General features: G+C 37.2%; 1 protein-coding gene across 1 annotated transcript in view; it reads right to left on the bottom strand.

Moving 5' to 3' along the window:
- UNC13C (unc-13 homolog C) overlaps positions 1-17,762 on the bottom strand; it is a 662,499-nt gene extending 644,737 nt beyond the window's left edge. Inside the window, exon 1 of the mRNA XM_063652632.1 lies at positions 17,254-17,762. The gene's annotated coding sequence lies outside the window, so the exon portion shown is untranslated. The remainder of the gene's footprint in view (positions 1-17,253) is intronic.
- Positions 17,763-20,971: the final 3,209 nt, after the last annotated feature.

Genomic DNA, 20,971 nt, shown 5'->3' with positions numbered 1-20,971 from the left:
TCTTCCTGTTCTCTTAATGGAATCACTTCTCACCACCTCTGGGACTGTTAACTCTCCTTTTGCTCACATCTTCAGTCTCTTTTCCCTACTGGGTCCACCCAGCCTAAGCAATAAGCATATTCATATCTTCCATGTTGTAAATAAAAAACAAACAAATGAACAAGAGCCTTCGGCCGTCCTTCCATAGCATTACCTCCTCCAGCTACTGCACCTCCCACCTAACTCTTGAAAAGCATCATGGAAACCTCTCTCTCTCTACTTCTCCATGAGTCCATTCATCTCCAACCTCTCACCATCCAGTTCCAGCCTCAGTACTCTACTGAAATTTCTCTTTCATTGGGCATAAAAGGTATTTGTATAAAATCTTAATCTTCTCCAACCTATCACTGCATCTGAAACCACTAACTACTTGGCATTCTTTAAATCAGTCTATTTACTTCCACGACAATGGGACCCGCTGGAGCCTCTCTCTGACCACAGCTACTTCTATCTGGGTGGTCACATGATTAAGACTCGTCCAGAAAGTTTCTCTCTTGGGAACTTGAGAGAGAACATGAAGTCTTTCATCAGCCCTTTGTAGGCGTTTCAACAAGAAAGTGACAAAGTTTTTACTTAAGCAGTCAAGTATAAACCTTGTAAAAGTTGAACATTGAAAAAATTTTCAGGGGGGTGGGGTGGGAGGGCAAAGAATGCAGACAAGAGGAATGAGAATGGAAATAAGAGACCAGATGGCCCCAGAGGGAGGGGCTGCCTTTTTTTCTGATTGATTTCTAGGTTGAAGACTGGGGCTATTGCGAGTTTTATCTGAAGGGTAGTAAGATACCGATTTAAGTAGGTTTCCTTCTTTACAAAGAAGCCCTAACAAAGTCCTTTACTGGCCCCTCTCCTCTTTTCAGACTTTTCTTCCCCTTTCTTCTAACTACCAAATCAATGTGTCTGCATCTATCTTCTATTCTTTGCATTAATTCCTATTTGTTTGTTGACCAGTGGGTCTATATAACCATTAACATCTCAAATTTAATATTTTCAAATTTATCTCCACTCATGAACTATAATGTCACCTCAGTTTCTCATAGAATATTTATATACAAAAGCAATATTATCCTAATTATACACACTGGACATCCAGGTTCACCCTTCATTCCTCCATCTTTTTGTCATACATCTCTAACCAGTTTCTACATCTTATGAACCTTAACTTCACAATTTCTCTCATTCCCATACCTCCTACCTCTTTTCCATTCCCAGAGCTACCACCTTAGTTCAGACCCTCATCAGTGTTCCCTTGAGGTCATTATCTTGTTTTTTTATTTTTAAAATACTAAAAATATTAAACATTTTTATATAGGTTCTGCAGTATTTCAGACACTATACTATACATTTTAAAAAACACATTCAATTAATCCTCACCACACAGATTTACACTTGACTATTGACATGGCTTCCAAGCTGTTCTCCCTTCATTAATTGTGCAAAACTCTAAATGTATCCTTCTTTTGTAGTAAAAGTAAGAATTTTAAGTTTTAATGAATGTTGCACTGGGAGAAAACAGAATAGAACGTAGATGCTTACAGAACTAGAATCCTCCCCTCCTTTCCTCTTTAGAGTATTTGATCTAGTGTGATTCTCTTCACACAATGGAACTTCATTTGATTCTAATTCTCGGATAAAAGCCCATTACTTATGCTTCAAGGCACTCAAGTGAAATGGGCGTGGCATTTATAATTAAAATTTAAATTAGCATCACACTAAAAAGAGCTGCAATTTCATTTTCCTGTATCTTAAGTTACTCTTTAAGTGAATCCATAAATAAATTATTTCAAAATACCTGATAGCAAGACATCTTTTAAAGTTTTCTGCAAAGATAGAGTACATTCCATATAAGTATAGGTAATATATGCTACCAATAAAGAATTTAAATATCAAGTCCAGTTCTTTAAAACTTTGATATTCTTATTGTGGGATATCAAATTATACGTGTAAAGTCTCTTCTGTTTAAAACTAAAACATGCTTAGTATCAGCAAGCTCTGAGAATAAATAATCACAAAAGATACAGCTAATAACTTGATCTATAGCAAGTCCAAGTATTGGTGTAATTGAAATAATAGGAAGAAATTAAGAAGGTAATATGAAATTTTTATACCTATAATAACCATAGGGGTAAAAATATACAATGTCTATCCATCAAAAGCTCCTTCTCACAAAGGAAGGTAAAATCTCTCTCTTCAATAAAACTACATTAAGGATAGGGCTCCAATTATACCTGTGTTTGTCCATTCCCCTGACATAGTCTAGACCACTACTGAGGCCTTGACTACAGCTATAAAGCAAAGACCCAGAAGAATGTTGTAGGAAATTAGAGAGACTATCTTTGACACCACAGATTGTGGGACCACAATCTGCTATTTTCTAAAACATTGCAGATTAAAAAAACACAACAACAACAACAATTAGAATATCCTCTGAGTTAACTTTTGTCTTTGGAGGAAGAAGGACATAGAAGGGGTATCCCAGAGTGCATAAACTTTCTGAATATCCCTGATACTCAAGTCAATGTAATGCCAACCATAATATTTGCATTCCAGCCTCCCATCCTCACCTTCTCTCAGAATGAATGGAAAGACATGTTGTGGCACAGCCATAACGTGCCACACAGATACCATCTTCAGGACTAAGTCACTCATCCCTTCAACTTTCAAAAATGTTATGCTAGCTGCCAAGAGTTCATAGTTGACTCACTCCCTGAGGGAGGTTCATGGTCAAGTGCTCATTCTCTCTCTTCTGCTGCTTTATACATCCAATGACTAATGGATGTGGGAGTTCAATTGCTTGAACCCCTTGCTTTGATACAGGGACCATACTGGCATCAGAGTTTCCTGTGAGATTGGTCAAAGACTCTGTTGCAAATGCACTGCAGCTCAGCTTTTCCCTCTACCTAATCCAAAAGAAGTTCAGCATATATTTCTCTGTCTCATAGCCTACTTCCCTGGGAATCTGACCTGAGAAAATTGACAGCAAGGGAGCACTGAGGACGTGACTCCAGATAAGATATTTTATCTATGTTCTCAGTTAGACTGGAAATGAGGACTTAATCACTGATGCTATGTAGAAAATGGATAGTCCGTGGTGTATTATAGCAGTGTGATTGTTAACGTTTTCACTGGCAGCAGACTGGGATGGGATATGAGTAGAAGGGAATGAATTACTGCATACATACTGTATCTCAGGTATTTGAGAGGTTCAGGGGAAGAAGTGATTCATAATCTGGAATACAGTTACTGTTGCTAGAGCCTCTTGATGCAGTATAGAAAGACAACAAAAGTGAAGGGTGATTAATTACTAATGTATAGCTAAGTTGAAAGAAAACAGACCTCCAATGTCACCATATAAATAAATTCTTCCCTCTTGCCACAGATTCAGAAAAAGCTGAACACCAGGTCCAGGAATTAATCATAAGAGTTATAAATCTCTAAAGAAGGTTAAATTCTCAGCTTGGGCAGGTTGGATTTGCCAAGGCCAAGGCCTTAGGAAAAACAGTACTGTGAGTCATGGGATAGGACATCTGGGTTAATTCACCTGAAACTCTTGGATCCCTAGATTCTCCTGAATCCTCTAAGATTGCAAAAGTCGCCCTCTCCTTCTTGTTGGGGCTAGCACTTCATCCTTGCTTGAAGACAATATGGAGGCTTCTTACTTGTAGGAAAATCTTTGCATCCACCACGAAGATCTACCACGAACAACCTCCTGGACCTGCAGACCAACAGCTAGAGTAGAGTCATAGAATTCTTCAGCTGAGAAATGGCAGGGTCTGTTAAGAGAGGAGAGAGACTATATGTTGAAGAAGCTGTAAGACCTCACCAATATGTATGCACAAGTAGGAACTGGGAGAGCACATATGGACTGGATTCTGTCAGTGCTACATCAATGGAGAGGTATACAAAGTTAAACAGAGGAGAATGTATCATTATGGGACACATTCCTTCTCCAGTGATATTAAATTTAACACCTGGCAAGGACCCATAGGAGGCATGTTAACACAAAACTAGAGTAATTCTTAAAAGGTTGAAAATTCATTGTCTGCACTAAGAAATAGTGTGGAAAACAGTAGAGAAAGGGATAATAAGCCTCAGAGAAGTAAATGTACCAGAGTGAATATACTATATAATGCCAGAAAACCTATCAGCCAAGAATATTCCATGGAGTACACACCATTCACCAGTGAGATAAGTAAGGTCATTGTGAGATTCTGAACACCATCGTTGAGTATCTCAGTGATACCTATCATCTATATGTCAGGGACGTTATAGGACTAGGCTCTGATAACAAGGGCAATGATAGGATCCCAAAAACAATTGAGGTTAGGTAGCAGTGTTTAACTATCAGAAACAATGTGGGTGCAATTACCATAATAAGTTGCAACATTGGAGTGGCAGCCATGGAGGCCTAACTTAGAGCTATGGAAATGGCTAATAGAAAGCAGTTCCTAGAGGCAAGCAGATGCACATTGCTCCACAGAAATTGTTTAATTTATACAAGCAAAAGAAATAATGGATGATTAGAAGGTTGAGGACAGCCTTCCCAGTAAGATTCACCAAGTCTGATCTAGATGCTGCTGCTGCCAAATACCCAACCTGCCAGCAGCTGAGACAAAGGTTGAGCACCTGATACAACAGCTTTCAAGAAGATGGACCAGCCACTTGGTAAAGATTGATCACATTGGACTTTTTCTGCTCTAGAAAGAACAATGCTTTATTTTAATTAGAATCAACATGATTTTTGATGTGTTTACCTTTCCCACCCACATAATTTTAGACCAAGGGGTCTACTTCATCTAGTGGAGATGCAGCATTGGACCCATGGAAGTACACACCATTTACAATTTAACCTTATATACCCCTCTACTATTCCTATCACAACAAAGCCCAGAGGATTCCAATCTGCATATGCATATATATACCCTTCTAAAGCATATTTCAAGTACCAGGGTATAAATGATACCCTAATAGAAAGAAGTCTCATAATTCAGAAAGCAGTATATACCCTAAATTCATGACTATCACATGGTACTGTGCCCCCAGTAGATAAAATACATGAGTCTGGGAACAAAGGAATGGAAGTAGACGTGGCCCTACTTACTACCACTCTCAGTGTTCCACTGGAGTATTTGTACTCCCCATCTCTACAACTTTGTTCTCTGTCATTATATAGGACCTAGTTACCAGAGGGGGGTCTCCTTCTATCAGGAGACACAGTGGATAAATCACATGGTTTTTAACACATGGTTGCCACCTGGCCACTTTAGACTTGGCAGGAGGAATTGACTCTGACCCTTAAGAGAATGTAGGGCTGAAATTACATGATAGGGACAAGGAGAAATACATTGCCACCCAATTAAGCCACTGAGGAAATGCTTCATAACCCTGGTCCAATTTGATTGTAAATGAACAAAATGGCAAAATGGCTCTAGAGGTTCAAGTTTACTAGTAGGGAAACTTAAATCTACTTAAACTATAAAAGTGAAAGTATAAAGAACATTTTTAGTTTTTGGAATGGGGTTTCAGATAGGAAAGATCTGTGCATCTATCACTACTGAAAAATAAAAGTAAAAACAAAAGATTTTAAAATTGTATTATACAGCACTTCAGTGTCACTCCAATATGTCCTTCATATACAGATACAAATAGGTCAGTTGAAGCTAGAGTTGTATCACCAATTTCTTGGACAGCAGAGGGCAAGACAGAAGAGCCCCTTCATTCTTGCTCTGCATTTAATCTTCCTAATCTTTTGTTGGGTTTTTTGAAAGCTGTATAATTCTGTATTCATTTTTCACTCATAATCTCTTTTTCATCGATGACCCCATTGATACATGGAATAATTATCTGCATGTTTGGGATAATTCAAAGAGTCCTGAATAAGAGAATAGGACAAAAAGCAGGTATATATTTTTGAAGTCCTTTAAGATAGTCTTTAAGAGAGTATGTTTTAATAGGGTAAACATACCTATGTCTCTTTAAGTGAGAAGGCAAGTCTACCTAAGAGAGAAGGCAAGTCTACCCAAGATTCAGCAGAGAAACTCCTGGTTATCATGGCCTGTTTACCTTTTGGACAAGCTGACCTGTTCTCCCTTTATGAATTTTGCCTCAAGTAAGTAAGCCTTGTCCTTTAACCTGCTTAGGAATAATGGACAGGGTCAGGGGAAGAACATAAATATCAAGTCATGTTAGACTCTTCACCCATTTTTTCCGCTGGTTTCCTTATCATGCAGTGTCAGAGATCTCCAAACTCTGAGATGCAGAACTATTGCAGTGCTACCTGTCAGCACTTAGGATTAGCCCCCTTTTAAAGCAGCTGTCAGAGTAGCCATGCTGGCTGCTGTCTTCAAGAAAAGTGCAATTATACATTAGTATAAATAAGTTCATACTTTCAAAAACAGGTAAATCAAGATGAGTACTGCTTTACAAAGGCATTTAGCACAATTTTCCTGAAAACAAAAAGCTCGTTCCCTAGAGAATTTAAAATTACGGTTAACTCGCAGATATTATTCTATTTGGCTGTTTGTATATCTGAGAGTAAAAAAAAGAAAGCACGTTTTACATGGCATAATAAACAAAACAGAAATATCCTACATTTGCCAAAGAAGAAATAGATTTAACGGCAAAATAGGTAAAACATGAGGAGTTATAGTTTTAATTAAGGCCACTGCCCTTCTGTGGTGTCTTTAGGAACTGTTTGGATTAATATTTTTTCTTTTTGTTTTTAAATCCATGAATTTCCTACCAGGCTATTATTTCAGGCAGAAGCCAAGAAACATTGCTTACATTTTTTTTTTAAACAATTAAGCAGTGCTTGTTAATCAGATTTTGTTGACAGTTTTCCAGGACTGTAATTGAGGTTGCATAACCTTGCCTTCATTGATAAATGCAATTGAGATACAGTGTCTAGATGAGAAATATTTGATCACAATTTGGAGGGGAGGTATCTATTTAACAAATTCAAAAATATTGAACCATATGCTGACATTAGAGAGATAGCTCAATTTCCTCTGTACTGTTTTACTCACACCAAGCATGGCATTTATTTAAAAGAATCTTTTATGAGCCCACTACCTGCATGGTAGTCAACACAGAGTAGATTACTGATGACGATGAAGAAGTGAAAGATATATTCAAGGGGAATCTAGCTAGCTAGAAACCTGGATTTGAATTCAAAAGCTTTAAAAATACTGACAATATGGAGATACCAACACTTTATTCATTCACACAATAAATATTTACTGGGCACCAGCTTCATATTTTGAGCTATACTAGGTTTGAGAAACACAATGGTGAGCCAAACAGCAACAGGCCCTGCCCTCTAAGAATGGAAAGAACAGAGAGTGTTTGGAAAGTGAGCAATTTCAACAAACAGTAGATTTTCCCTGCAGCAAGAAGTGACTCTTTGATGTCTACTTCATGAAATTCAGACCCAACAATAGCCCTGCCCCTTACTATAATTTTCTCTGTTCTAACCCAAGATATCTCTTTACCTCTTTGCTTGGAAAGAATGTACTTTCAAATCCTCCTAGCAGACCATTCCTGTTGCAATACTAAATCTTATAATTCTGTATCCATATTTCCTTCCCCCAAAAGATGCAAGAGCTTGTGATGGTAGATCCTTTTTGATTCATCTTCACATCTCTCCTGTGAAACCTAGCAAAGTACCCAAAGGCTTCTTAAATAACAAAAACAGCCTCCTGCTCTCTACTCACAACAATTTTGTTATTTTTTTTTATGTCCCATAAGCATTTTGTCTAGAATATTCTCTCTGACCAATAATAATACACATCATCCCCCATCTTTAAAATGTCAAGAAAATTATTGTAAGAACTATTTTTTGTATTAATACTGTCAAACACAGGAAACTGCTGTATTGTATCTCATCAGAACCATTTTAATTCACCAGGGTTTCTTCCTTCCCTCCTCCTCCCATACCTAATATATGTAAGCATTCTACTAGTTTTGCAGTGAAGAGAACAACAGCATAAGACTTGTCCTCAAGGAACTCACAGTCTAGTGAAAATAGAAGAGAAGGCAGATACAGGCACTAGAAATTCAGACCAGCCTGGATGGTGAGGGAGAGAAGTATTGGGAAAGCCAAGCCTTTAGGCCTCTGCACAGGTAACCACACATTAAACTCACACAAACACATCTCATCTGAAACTGAACTTCATTTCTCCTGCAAAAGCTGCTCACAGTTCTGTAATTAACCCAGAAGAAACTCCCTAGATGCCAAATGTTTTATAGATAGTTTAATTAGAGCAAAAGCAGCAACTCAAGACAGGAAATATATCTCTGAATCAGGAAAGAACAGAGACATCCTTCAGAGAGCCTAAGGCACACAGCAAGAACAGAAAATGTAAACACAGTCACATCAGTGCACTGGGATTGCTACACTGAATTTTGTGGGCATGTTTCAAACCCAAGCTTGGCTATCTGCTGTTGTCCATGACAGTCCTGCCCCATCTTCTTTCAGAGCCAATTGCTGAGTCCTCAGGACATTTTTGCAAATGAATTGCAGAAGTACTGTAAGCAAAAGGTAACTAAGATAAGCCTGCTAGTACTCGAGAATATTAAACAACAACAACAACAACAAAAAGCCTGTCTTTCATGTTTAGAACTGATGTTCTACTTTCCCTTCTGTAGGATGCTGGCTTTGAATTGCTGTTCTGGAGGAAGTGATGGATTTTGTGTAACTGCAATCTCTTTTCTATTCCTCTTTAAAACCAATTGTTTTCCTCTGGCAAGATTATGTGTTAGGATCCAGGCCTATTTCTCCCAAGGCATATAATCCATATAGGAGGTTAACTTACTTTCCCAATAATTTCTACTACCTCCCAAGGCAAATAAAATAAAATTTGAATTACCCAGACAGCCATTCCTCATCACTAACAATGTGTTATTTAACCAACCAAGAAATGCCTATTTATCTAAAATATGTTTATCAATTTCAAATAATTAGGAAGTGAAATGAAGACCAATTATGCTAAACATAGTTTAATATTTTATACTGTAGAAAGCACTACATAGAAATCTTAAGAATCTTTCATGACATTATAATGTATATCATTATTGTGCAATATTGCAGACAATGGTAAGCCAATCTATAAGTAGTATACTCACCTGTAAATATCTATTATATTTGTCCTTCTTCTAAAGCTACTACCATAAATTAGTTAATAGTTCATTAATGTTTGAATTCCTGATAAATAGGATTTCAGAGTATCTTTCCACTACATTTCAGATTGGTTGGTTTTATCACTCACTTTCACAGACATATAGTAACAAATTTATTTGCATTAACATATGAACAGGCTTTGCTTTTTGGTCCAGTTTCATCTGATGTTAAGTAGTACAGTAAATTATCTGTCCTCTAAGAGTTTTAGATAACTGAACTAAGAGATTAAGTTCACAATAAAAAGTGAGATAATATGTGACTGAACTGAGAAGCAATTGAAAAACAGACATCCAGAAACTGTAACTACTTTAATAAGTACTTTCTTGGTGCTGTATAATTTTTAAAAACCGTATCTAGCATTTTATAATCTTAATTAAATTTGGAATTTTTTCATATCTTCTGTACTTATCAAATTTTCAGAATTCTAAGAAATGTCTTATTCATTCTTATAGAAGGATTCTGTATATTTCTAAAACAACAATCAACAAATAATATCTTGCCAGTAGGGCCTGAGTTACAGAGAAGTGGAATCAACTATAAGAGAAATTCATCCAGGCTTATAGTGTCAAGTGTCTTAAGAGAAAGGTAATATGAAATCTAGAAACAAAAGGAAAACTTACAAAGTTAGGCCCAAGTTTTCTCTCAATAGACTCTAGAGTTGACCCCACACTTTGTCTCTCCTAATTAGCATTCCCTCCCCATTTCAAGTTCAAAGAAGGACTTCAAGACATATTTTGCTCAGACCTATTGTTCACTCTTTGAGAAATTTTCTTCCAACATAAAATATCACAGGTGAGTGTACTTGTCTATAATGAGGCACACTGCCTTCTGTCTTGAAGTAGATAGATGCTCTAAGAATTTCCTCAAGAAAACTTAAAAAAAGATCATTGGGGATTCCTCCCTGGATTTCTTTCCATAATCGTGGCTATTGAAAAATCCACTGGGAGCCAGATGCCATCAAGCAGGACCCATAGTAGTAGAAACAACAACGTAAACACGTTCGATGTGCTCAGGAGGGAGGTAAATGAAAGTTGAGATTATCAGCTGGAGTCAAAATGGAAAGATTTAGACCAAAGGAAGAGAGGAAGGATATGGGATATAGACCCAATGAGGAAAATATTGTTGCTACCAAAACCAAACAGACGAAAGTAGTAGTCCCAGAACCTCCTGATCAATAAGAGGAAGACAAACGCCACAGTGAGTTGACATTGACCTATAATGTGACATGGTTATGACATCAGGTAGGCAGCCCCCCTATTAATAAAAATCCATCTTCCACCACTTTCATAGCTATACATCTTCTGCCTTTCAGTGGTTGTGTTCATGACCTACATGTACACTAGATTCTGACATTCATGTTCACCACAGTTACTGAAATCAGGAGCCTGAAGAGTAAGAATAAATCAGGGTTGCTGGTCAGACTCCAATCTCTCTTCTTGTTCCCAGGAGCAGGCGGTAGACAGTTCATGTATACATATGTAACACATGTATACTTATGTAACACATATATACATGTATACATAGTAGCACAGGTATACATATGTGACAAACCTGCACGTTCTGCACATGTACTCTAAAACTTAAAGTATAATAATAATAAAATTAAAAAAAAAGAACTGAGAAAAAAAAAAGAAAATGTGGCACATATACACCATGGAATACTACGCAGCCATAAAAATGTATGAGTTCATGTACTTTGCAGGGACATGGATGAAGCTGGAAACCATCATTCTCAGCAAAATAACACAGGAACAGTAAACCAAACACCGCATGTTCTCACTCATCAGTGGGAGCTGAACATTGAGAACACAGGGACACAGAGAGGGGAACAACACACACCAGGGCCTGTTGGAGGGTGGGGATTGAGGGGAGGGAACTTAGAGGACGGGTCAATAGGTGCAGCAAACCACCATGAACACGTATACCTATGTAACAAACCTGCACTTTCTGCACGTGTTCCCCTGTTTTCTTTAGAAGAAATAAAGAATAAAAAAAGAGGAAGTTGCTAAGATTTGCTGCCATAACACTATGGAAAATACATACAAGCTTATATTAGAATCTCAGGGCAATTGATTTAATCAGAAACAGGCTGTCCAAAATAATCCCAATTTGCCATAAATGTGCTGATAAAGTCATTACCATTTTAGGACACAGCAGAGGTTTCAGTTTCCTTCTGACCTGAATTATTTTTCTTGTTATTTCCAACTTTGCATACCATACTCTTCTTCCCTTACCAGTCTTTTCGTCTAATAACATGTACATTTCAAATATAAAAGCAAATATTTACTGAGCATTTATCTTCAATACACAGATAATGACAAATTTACAGCCAGTGCTCACTGAGAACTTCCTTTATATTATTTAACTTAATCCTGCTGTAAACTCTATGAAGCAATGGTCTTTATAGTGTCATTATTTTCTACTTGAGAATTCAGATGCAGAAATTTTAAGTAACTTGCCAAAGTTTGCACAAACACTGTACTTAAGGGATTTATTTTTTAGCTAAGGCTTTTAAAAAGTAACATGCAAAAATATAGGTTTTAACTGTAATCCAAGACCAAAGAAGAAATCTCATAAGAGAGTATATGATGCATTAGTAAATCAATCAGACAAATCATTTACTACTGTGGAATTGTATAAAATGTCAGTATCTGGAAACTGTGCATAATCTGTCTAATTGGGGCAGAGATTGGATAAGGAAATAGAAAAAGAGATAAAGCTGGGATGGCAGTCAGATCTGGCTGTAAAAAAAAAATATTTTGCCATACTAAGTATTTAAGGTTTTAGTTTATAAACAATATAGTGTCCTTGAAAATTTTTGATCAGGGAGTGACATATGTCATGTTCAAAGCAATTTTTAGGACAATGAATCTGGCAGTAGTATGCAGAACAGATGCTCAGAGAAAAGGATCGTACAGATAAAACAATTGGAAGATTCAAGCAGTATTCTAGGCATAAAGCTACAAGAACTTGAACTAGGGTGGTGTTAATAGGAAAATAACAGAAGACATGGCTGGAGACCACGTGTTAAAGAGAAAACAAGAGTAACTGAATATGAGCCATGAGAAAGGATAAGGCAGTGAGGATGATTTGAGATTTGGGTCTGAGAAGCTGAAGCAATTAGGAAGAGGAGCTGCTTGAGAGACCCAGAGCTGAATTTCTTGACTTTTGAGACATGTTAGTGGAAATCCTGTCAAAGAGGTAATAGAGGCCACTGAAGAAATTCAGGTCACCTAGACAAAAAGTAGAAAGAGAGGATCAGGAATGCTCCCACTCAAGGCTAAATGGAGAATGAAAACAATTACGGTAGGCAATTTTTTTAATTTGCTGTATTTATTTATCAAGCATTCCATCTATTATTTAAAAAAATATGCTCTCCAACCACTCTCCAGTAATATTGTGGCAACTTATTGTGTAATTAAGCAAGATCTTCTAATTTTAGGGATTATTTTCTAAGAAGAATCAAATATTAATTTTTATGTATATGAAGTTATCCATATATTTTGCCTTCTACCAGTCAACCTTCTTTGAAAGTGAAAAGGAAATATAAATTTTCCTTAGGTTTGAGAAGCTTCATAGTTAAATTTCCCCTTCAGCCATGAGAGCTCCCTGCAGCCCTCTTTTGTCTAACATATTCTCATTGAGTGTGCCAATCCAGAGAGGAAGGCACTGGAGAGAGTCAATCTATTCCAGTAACTAAGGAGAGTAGGTACATATTCTTTACTTTTAAAAGCATTGTTCCATAAATGACTCTTAAAAAGTTAGCAGCTAAGTATCCTAATGCTATTTGTTTCTTGTTAACGAAGTAGCAGTACTTCAACATCTATCACAGCTACAGCAAATATTTAATGAGTCACAGTAAGGAGCCTTATACAAAGCGTGCAGTTCCATGGATTATAATTAAGCCAATACTTCTGCCTTGTTGTCTGAAGGAAAACAAGTTGACAAATTTCTTACTCAATTCTAAAACCACGAACACTGTTTCTTCAGTTTATCAGGTAGACAAATGCTATTTACCAAGCCTCTAGCCTCTCAGGAGAAGCAAGTCAGAGTCAAGTAATTCTGTAGCTACATTTGAAATGGAGTCAAGCCTACAGAGTCTGCACAATGCAGTTTTTATAGAATCTCTGAGTTGAGGAACTAGAAGGGATCTTCATGAACATCTAACCAGTCTAACAGACAACCAAGGCTTACAAAGAAAATGATGGCCAAAGTTTACCCAGCCAATTGGTGACTGAGCTAGGATTTGATTAATTACAGTATTTTCTATGAGACAGGAAAAAGCACTGGACTCTTGTTGGAATGTGTCATTAATTCTCTAGCTTTATCTCACTGGTAATTTTTACTTAAGATTTCTCATTAATAAACAGGGCAACTATTTAGACTTTTTCAGTTGTGTGCCACTTAACAATGACATGATTCAAAACACAACCCTTCTTCCTCCATTTACTCTGAGACCATATCATCAGTGCCCCCTTTCAGAAACGTGCCTCAGGGAATGTGCCTAAGCCATTAGTTCTTCCCACTTATAAAATGGAAATAGCCACACACTCTGTACAATCAGTGGTCTTTTTCTATTTTACATGCTTGGAGAAGCTACTTCTAGAGAAAATAATTTCAACTTATAAAACACATGAAGCAAAATATTTTCATGCAAAACACTTTTTCCCCATCAAAAAGACATATTGCACCCAGATTCTCAAGAACCAGAAGGCTCAGAAACAAAGTATGTTTTATCCTGAACACAGGATTTGGGCCAACAAAAATTGGCTGTTGGGAGAAAAGACAGGCTGAAGATGGGATTGTGAAAATGTAGGGAGACAAGAAAATATTTGAAAGGGAAGCCCATCTTTTATGATTACTTTTTAAAAATACTTCAAAATCTCTGTGTACAATTTATAATGTTGAGCTCCTATCTTTCTATCTAGCATTTATTTCTACAAAATATTTTCTAAACTCTTTATATAGGAAGAGTAATATAAAACTCTCTTCCATATCAAGATTATAATTAATTTCTGTATGCTGAGGCTAAAATATACAATATAACTAGGATATAAAAGAGATGGGAAACATTTATGCCTACTGCATCACAACCATTTTGACAAGAGATGGAGAAACGATTCAGTGTGTCATTGTCTACTTCTCCTCTGGAGGACTTTTGACCTAGAGGTTAGAATATTTATTCCTGTCTCCCTCCCTATGCCTTAAAAGACTACAAGTGAAAGAAACACTGCTGTGGCATCCATTATCTCTGTAGAGATTTTAGAACTGGTGATCAGTCTTTTGCATTCTCAAAAGCTACAGATTGAGAGGGCTATTAATAAATCCTTTTTTTTAAGCTAGAAGAAAGTTGGAGCCTAGTGATCCAACCACAGACAACTTAAGATCCAGGAAGGATTTGTAATAACAACAGAAATACAAATTTGATACTTTGAATTTGTAATTTTTTGCTACAGTTATTCTAAATGCATACTACCAAATGAATTGATATTAGGTACAAACTATGACCTATTTAGAAAGTGGCTTTCTAGCTATAAAAGTGTATTTCAGAAACAAACTTGGCATGTATTTAAAACTCTTAAAATTTCTAGCTGCAAAGCAGGATTATTTTTCTTGGGTGACAAAATGATTCTAATGTCTTCAAAAATTCTAGAGAATGACCTTCTGTAGTAAAGACTATGGGATGGAAAGAATGAATAACAGAAACGTATATGTTGAAACTGGAAGACAATGTACAAGTGGCATAATACTTCAGAGAAGTTATGGCAGGGTTTATGCATTGCATTAGCTGAAAAGGTTAACAGAAATGAAAGTGCCTAGAGAATTGGGGAAAAGATATTATCATACCAAAAGTGTCTGATATTAAAAAAAACAGAGGTTTGCCCTAAATCAGCAAAGACAACAAAGTACATTCTCTTCTGCACTGACCTTCCTCCCAACCCCACCTCAGCCCCAACATACATTTGATGTGTTTTGTCTTTAAAAGGGGAATCACTGCAATTATCCTGTGTTTCCAATGACCCATGGGCTCTTAAGCAACTAGTTCTGTGCACCACATACTATATTGCTTCATATTTAAAGATTAGCAACCATAGCAAGTTATTATATGGCCTGGAAAGGAAAACAGTTTACTTTATTAACAATAAGCACATGAAAAGTGATTTCTCTAGGCTTCGCTAACACTTTACCTCATATTTCACCTGGGCATTAATTTACCTGGCACATAGTGATGACGATCTCTGGAAGGAGTTTCCAGATTTCTTTAATGGAAGTCTAACAACAAATTATTGAATGCTAGGAAATAAACCCATACCTATTATCCACCTTCAAATTCTACTGAAAAAAAATTGGCAATTCTGCTGAAATTATTTTCTCAACAAAATTCCATTATAGTTTGAAAATACAACTTTGTAAATTAGAGTTTCAAATATTCTTTTAGATGATCCTTTATCAGTTTATTAGTTTAAAAAATTATTTAATGGACTCAGTAAAATTACTGCTATAGTGTTTCACCTACAGACATCATAAGCTTCTTTATACAAGATGTCAACATAGAAGAAACACACAATGTTTTTCACTCCCTACTAACAAACATAAACTTAATACTTTGATCATCTTCTAAATCACTCCTCTGGTCTTAAGAATTGCCTATACTTACTTACCATATTTTGACATTGTTGTTGTTATAGTCATGTGTGGAGTTTTAAAACAAATGATTTCCTCATTTTGTTTACGGCCTAAGTGCTCCAGATCGCTACCATTTGGCAAAAATGAGGTTTATAGTTTTCAAAGAGCAGGGTGGTGATTTACTTTACAGTATGCATAAGTGACAATTTAAAGCCCACTTACCTCTATTACATTTGAACTTTTTAATCATAAGAAAGTGGGAACAACAATAATTAAAAGCCAGGGTCCTAGAGCTTTGACAGTAACTCTGTGTTAACACTAAAAATCCATTAAATATTTTATATATACAAAAATGTAGTACTTCCTCATTCTCGTTTCTCCCCTCCAGAAAATCTCATTTAATATAGACATATGCACATTTAATTTATTGACAATTTAACCCACTTTTATGAAAAGTATTGATGAGCAAAAGGTGGTAAGATGATTTTCTAAAAATCATTAAGTTTTTTATTAATTTCAAAATTATATAAACTTACAATTTTAGCTTCTTAAAGAAATGCAGAGTATTTTAAAGCTAATCTTTATATGTGTTACCCACGCTCAAACCTCTTTCCTGTTTTTCCTTAAAAGCCTAACAAGGAAAATTAATTTTTAAGTTTTGTCATCTCCGTCTAGGTACTAAAGACAGCCAATATTACTATTGTTGTATATCTGTCTTACTCTTGATGATACAAGTATATTGATGATGTAATTGCAGAAGTTAGGGTTTACTCATGCTGTTGGACCGAAGGGATTTTTTTAGACTGCCTCCTTGAGCACCATAGAACAGTTGTAAAACAGAACCAAGCACACAATTTAAGCAATTCATCTCTTGAAAGTAAATCTGCAGGATCTTCTTCTTGAAGAACTGATGAAGAGCTAGAAATAAAAAAATCATTGGTAAAGCTTCTTTTGCTTCAGACTGGATGCTGAGCTGGAAAAACACTTGGGTGACACACTAGTGTATGACATCTTGGCTTTTAACCCTTTCCTAGAAGCCCTCAACTTTTGTTCTCTGTTGAGCTCTATTTTTTTTCTTCCAAAATTCCAAGGGGTTATGGAATATCCCAGCTTTTCATCTCAACCCTATTTGTCCCTGTGTAGATATTCTCCTGAAAGTTGACTGGAAACTAAGCAGTCATTTATCATTCTGAATTTTTTTTAAAAAAAGCAATGACTGAGAAGTCATGATGCTCCATAGAATCATGTACATTATAAAAACAGGAGAGCCGAGATTTTACAAATGTATCTGCTACGCTAAGAGAACCCCATGGTTGTGATTCCCAAGTACAAACAAAAAGAAGGGACAGGAAAATACAGACACAAAATCGCATGCAGATGAAGTAGTGCGTGCAACGGAGAAAAGAACATACCTGAGGAATTCTCCTTTAAAAAAAAATGTGCACGCCAGCTGGGTTGTTCTTTCCCTCCTTTCGGAGTGTATGTGTTTTCCTTTTAGGAACACCACTTGCAATTGTGTTTCTAGTCTCGTTTCCTTTTTTCAATCACAAATAGTTAGAACAGGAGTGGAAGCTGCGTCCCAGGGATCCGACTCGTGCAATCAGGCATGCCTTGGTCTGCAACGGTGTCTGTTCTTTTCTTGTCAATTCTATCGCGCTCCCCAGGTAGCCTCCGAAGCAATTCTACAACTTAGCTGCCGGCAAGAAACTGCCTTTCACTCTTCTCATTGCCAAATACCTTCTGCAGCTCATTTCTCATCTCTTTCTCCCAGAAAGCAAAATGGGATCTCTCCCGTGTGTTGACGAGCGCCCAGGCTCATCAACATTTGAGGGTGAGGAGGAGCCGGGCTGAGTGCGCACTGGGAACTTCACACATCGCCGGGTGCGGCTGAGGCTTTTCTGAATGCAGCACCGACACTGCGATCCCCAGCCTCCTCCACCGAGAGCGCCCGGGCTCCCTCTCCTGCCGCCGTAGCTGCACGGAGCAGCTCCGAGAGGGTGAGCTACAGCCCCTGCTCACAGGAGACGCGCTGTAGCCACTGCCAGGTGTGGCCTTCACCACCGCACTGACAACTAACTGTGTGGGACACAGCTTCATCGCTGGGAGACGCCTGAATGCCAGAGCTTCCTCAGCCTATCTTCCCTTTATCGCTGGATGATGACTTAGGGGACAGTCATGGCCAATTCTGCTAGTGGAATAGCGTGGATAATACTAAATCACCCATGTTATTCAACAATGACTGCTTTAGATGTACTTGACTGTGCTTGGAATTATGAAAGTATACCGCACACAGTATCATTCCCTATTAGCCACCAAATGCAGCTAACAGGACCCTGTATTTAAATAGAGGAGATACTGACATCCCATCCCAGTTGGTTTTTCTTCTTATTTTTGTGGAAAACCATTTGAAGGTGATTCCTGAACAATTTGAATTAATGACATATGCATAAATCAAAGTGGGAAATGATGGGTAACTTATAGTGATGCAAAGGTTTTTCTTCTCACTTAGGAATAATGTCTTTTCATTTGATGTTAACATTTTAAAGATCTGGCTGGGAATTGAATGGACTTGCTTTCTCTTTTAGTTTTGCTGAGTAGAGGAGGTGGGGGGAGTAACAGTTCCCACTTTCCATCAATAAAGCATTTTCAATCCTCTAATCCTCCTGTTGAAACAAATAAAAAAGTACTGAATCTTAAAATAGAGCCTTAAAGCAGCTCGAAGCCTGGAATAATTTGGAGGTTTTAAGCTACATCTGCTCTACTGCTTACTTAAAATTTTACTTTTCTTTGCTTTTTAGAAAATGGAAGGATATTTCCAGGGCTGAAGAACGTCAACTAACAGCTGTGGTTAAATAGTATAAGAAGCATATATACAGATTTGTATGGCATTTTTCAGTACTTGGAGGGATGAATATGTCTTGACTGACATTAGAATTGACTCCACCTAAATATTCAATAATAGTAGTTGCCATCAAAATAAACAGTTAAACCGGATATAGCATTTTTTGGCAAAACTTGTGGCAAAACATATTTCACCTACCATATGTGACAACCGATAAATAACCTCTCCCTGATGTTTAAAAAAGTGTCCCCAAATGTGACACAATATATATGCTGGGTACTAGCAGCTGAGCCCTCCCCATTCCCAGCTATCAGCCCCACCTTTAATTCAGAGCAGCACAACTTCCCTTACCTGCTGCTTAAGTGACTGTTAATGGACCTGAGCAGCTGCTCAAGGTCTGATGATCTGCATCAGGGCAAGTACCAGGGCAGTCTGATTCCTGCCTTCACTTATCACTGGAGTGGCAGGCAGGACAAAGCTCTGCTGCCCCCGGCTGTAAGCACTGGAGAGTAGCACACGAAAACCGGTTAGACCTAAAAGTGCCTGATAGGGTGAAACTTGACTTTTTTATACAGAAAAACTCATGCTAGCCAATACACTATTTTGAAGAATATGTTTTAATACATAGAGAAAAGAACACCTAATTCACTGAATCTGTTTTCATTTTTTGGTGGAAATAACCATTGCAAAGTGCAGAAGCTATGGGCAGCTGAGAGACCCTAGCACCCAGAATAAGGTAAATGTGCATACATCTTCAGTGTTTGGATTTAATGTCAGTGATGTAAATGTTTAAACCTACAGAGGGAAATAAATGAAAGATGATTCTAACCATGAGTGGTCTATAAAACATGTATGTAGGAAAATTAGCTGGGCTTGGTGGCGGGTGCCTGTAATCCCAGCTACTCAGGAGGCTGAGGCAGTAGAATCACTTGAACCTGGGAGGCGGAGGTTGCAGTGAGCCAAGATCACGCCATTGCACTCCAGCCTGGGCGACAGAGCAAGACTACAAAAAAAAAAAAAAAAAAAAAAAAAAAAAAAAAAAGAGAGAGAGAGAAAAGAAAAAAAAGAGAAACGAAAAAAATAACATGTATGTAGTGCCATGAAAACTTTGAAAATATTGCTCTAATTCAAATACTCTCATAGAGGAAATGAATCACACCAGGGGTGGTAATCATTAGTTTTTGTTGGAAAGAAGAAATAATGTTTCATGAATGCTTCAATGCCAGCATGTGTGTTTTAATGAACGCAGTGCTAAGCTCTAATAATCAGGATTCTGGTCATATATTTCAAAATGGAAATTGTTTACGTCTCTGAAAGTGGCAGGAATCATGTATCTGAGGGACACTGGCTGCTAATAAAATATGTTGCTGTTAGAGTGACAGAGCTTTATGACTTTATTGACCTGCAGGGACATCAAAATCCCTAGTAGAAACGTTTTGGCTTTTGACGAGTAGTTTTCACTACTGAGTACCTGATTTGAATAACGTATAATTACAATGAAGAGATTTCAACAGTAAGAGCCACATTCTTACCAGTAAGATGCATTCTGTTTCTGCAGAGCTTTTCAAACTCTTGAATTAATAACCTTAAACAACACAGGATAAGAAGTAATTTCTACTTATACACTCACCCCATCCACAGGTACATGCCTCAAAACTTATAGATGGTTGGATTAAATAATAAGATCATTTCTCCTCCAAATGCTTCAGCAGTCATTTCAGAAAGAATAAAACCTCTAGGGTACCATTCACCTCTCATACCCCAAGACATAAGCTGAGCCAGATCATTTGTCTCATTTATGGTTCAGGTGGAAGAAAAGCAAGGAACCTGGGTCACTGCTTATTTTTTAGTACAGTAGTAGTGAAGCTTGACTAAACCAAAAGAATCAAGTAAAGGGGTCATTCTTGTAGAATTCTGTCATGGCCTGTATATCTGGCTTTAAGCAATAGAGGAATCCTTGAAAAAGCATAAACCAATCCTGTGTGCATGGAATTGTGTTTTCAGTTTTTTAGAAAACCTTGATCTTTATTTTAGGGAATTGGTAACCAGCCATTGAACCTCACTATTATATTTTTTAAAAAACAATACTCTGACCAATCATTGGCTCTCTGTTTCCATGCAAATGGATTGGCAAAATGGATTAGTTGTCCAGATAATTACAGAGAAAAATATGATTATGTTTAAAACAGCAAGTTGGCATTTCTAGCTCTATATAAGTAAATAATGTATAGGAGAACGAATATTTGGAAATAAACCATCTTATGCAATTTGGAAAGATGTGCCTAGCA

The sequence above is a fragment of the Pongo pygmaeus genome, chromosome 16 (assembly GCF_028885625.2).
Source record: "Pongo pygmaeus isolate AG05252 chromosome 16, NHGRI_mPonPyg2-v2.0_pri, whole genome shotgun sequence".
Taxonomy (NCBI): Eukaryota; Metazoa; Chordata; class Mammalia; order Primates; family Hominidae; genus Pongo; species Pongo pygmaeus.
The sequence above is the reverse complement of the archived record's forward strand: the minus strand, read 5'-3'. Positions and strand labels throughout refer to the sequence as shown.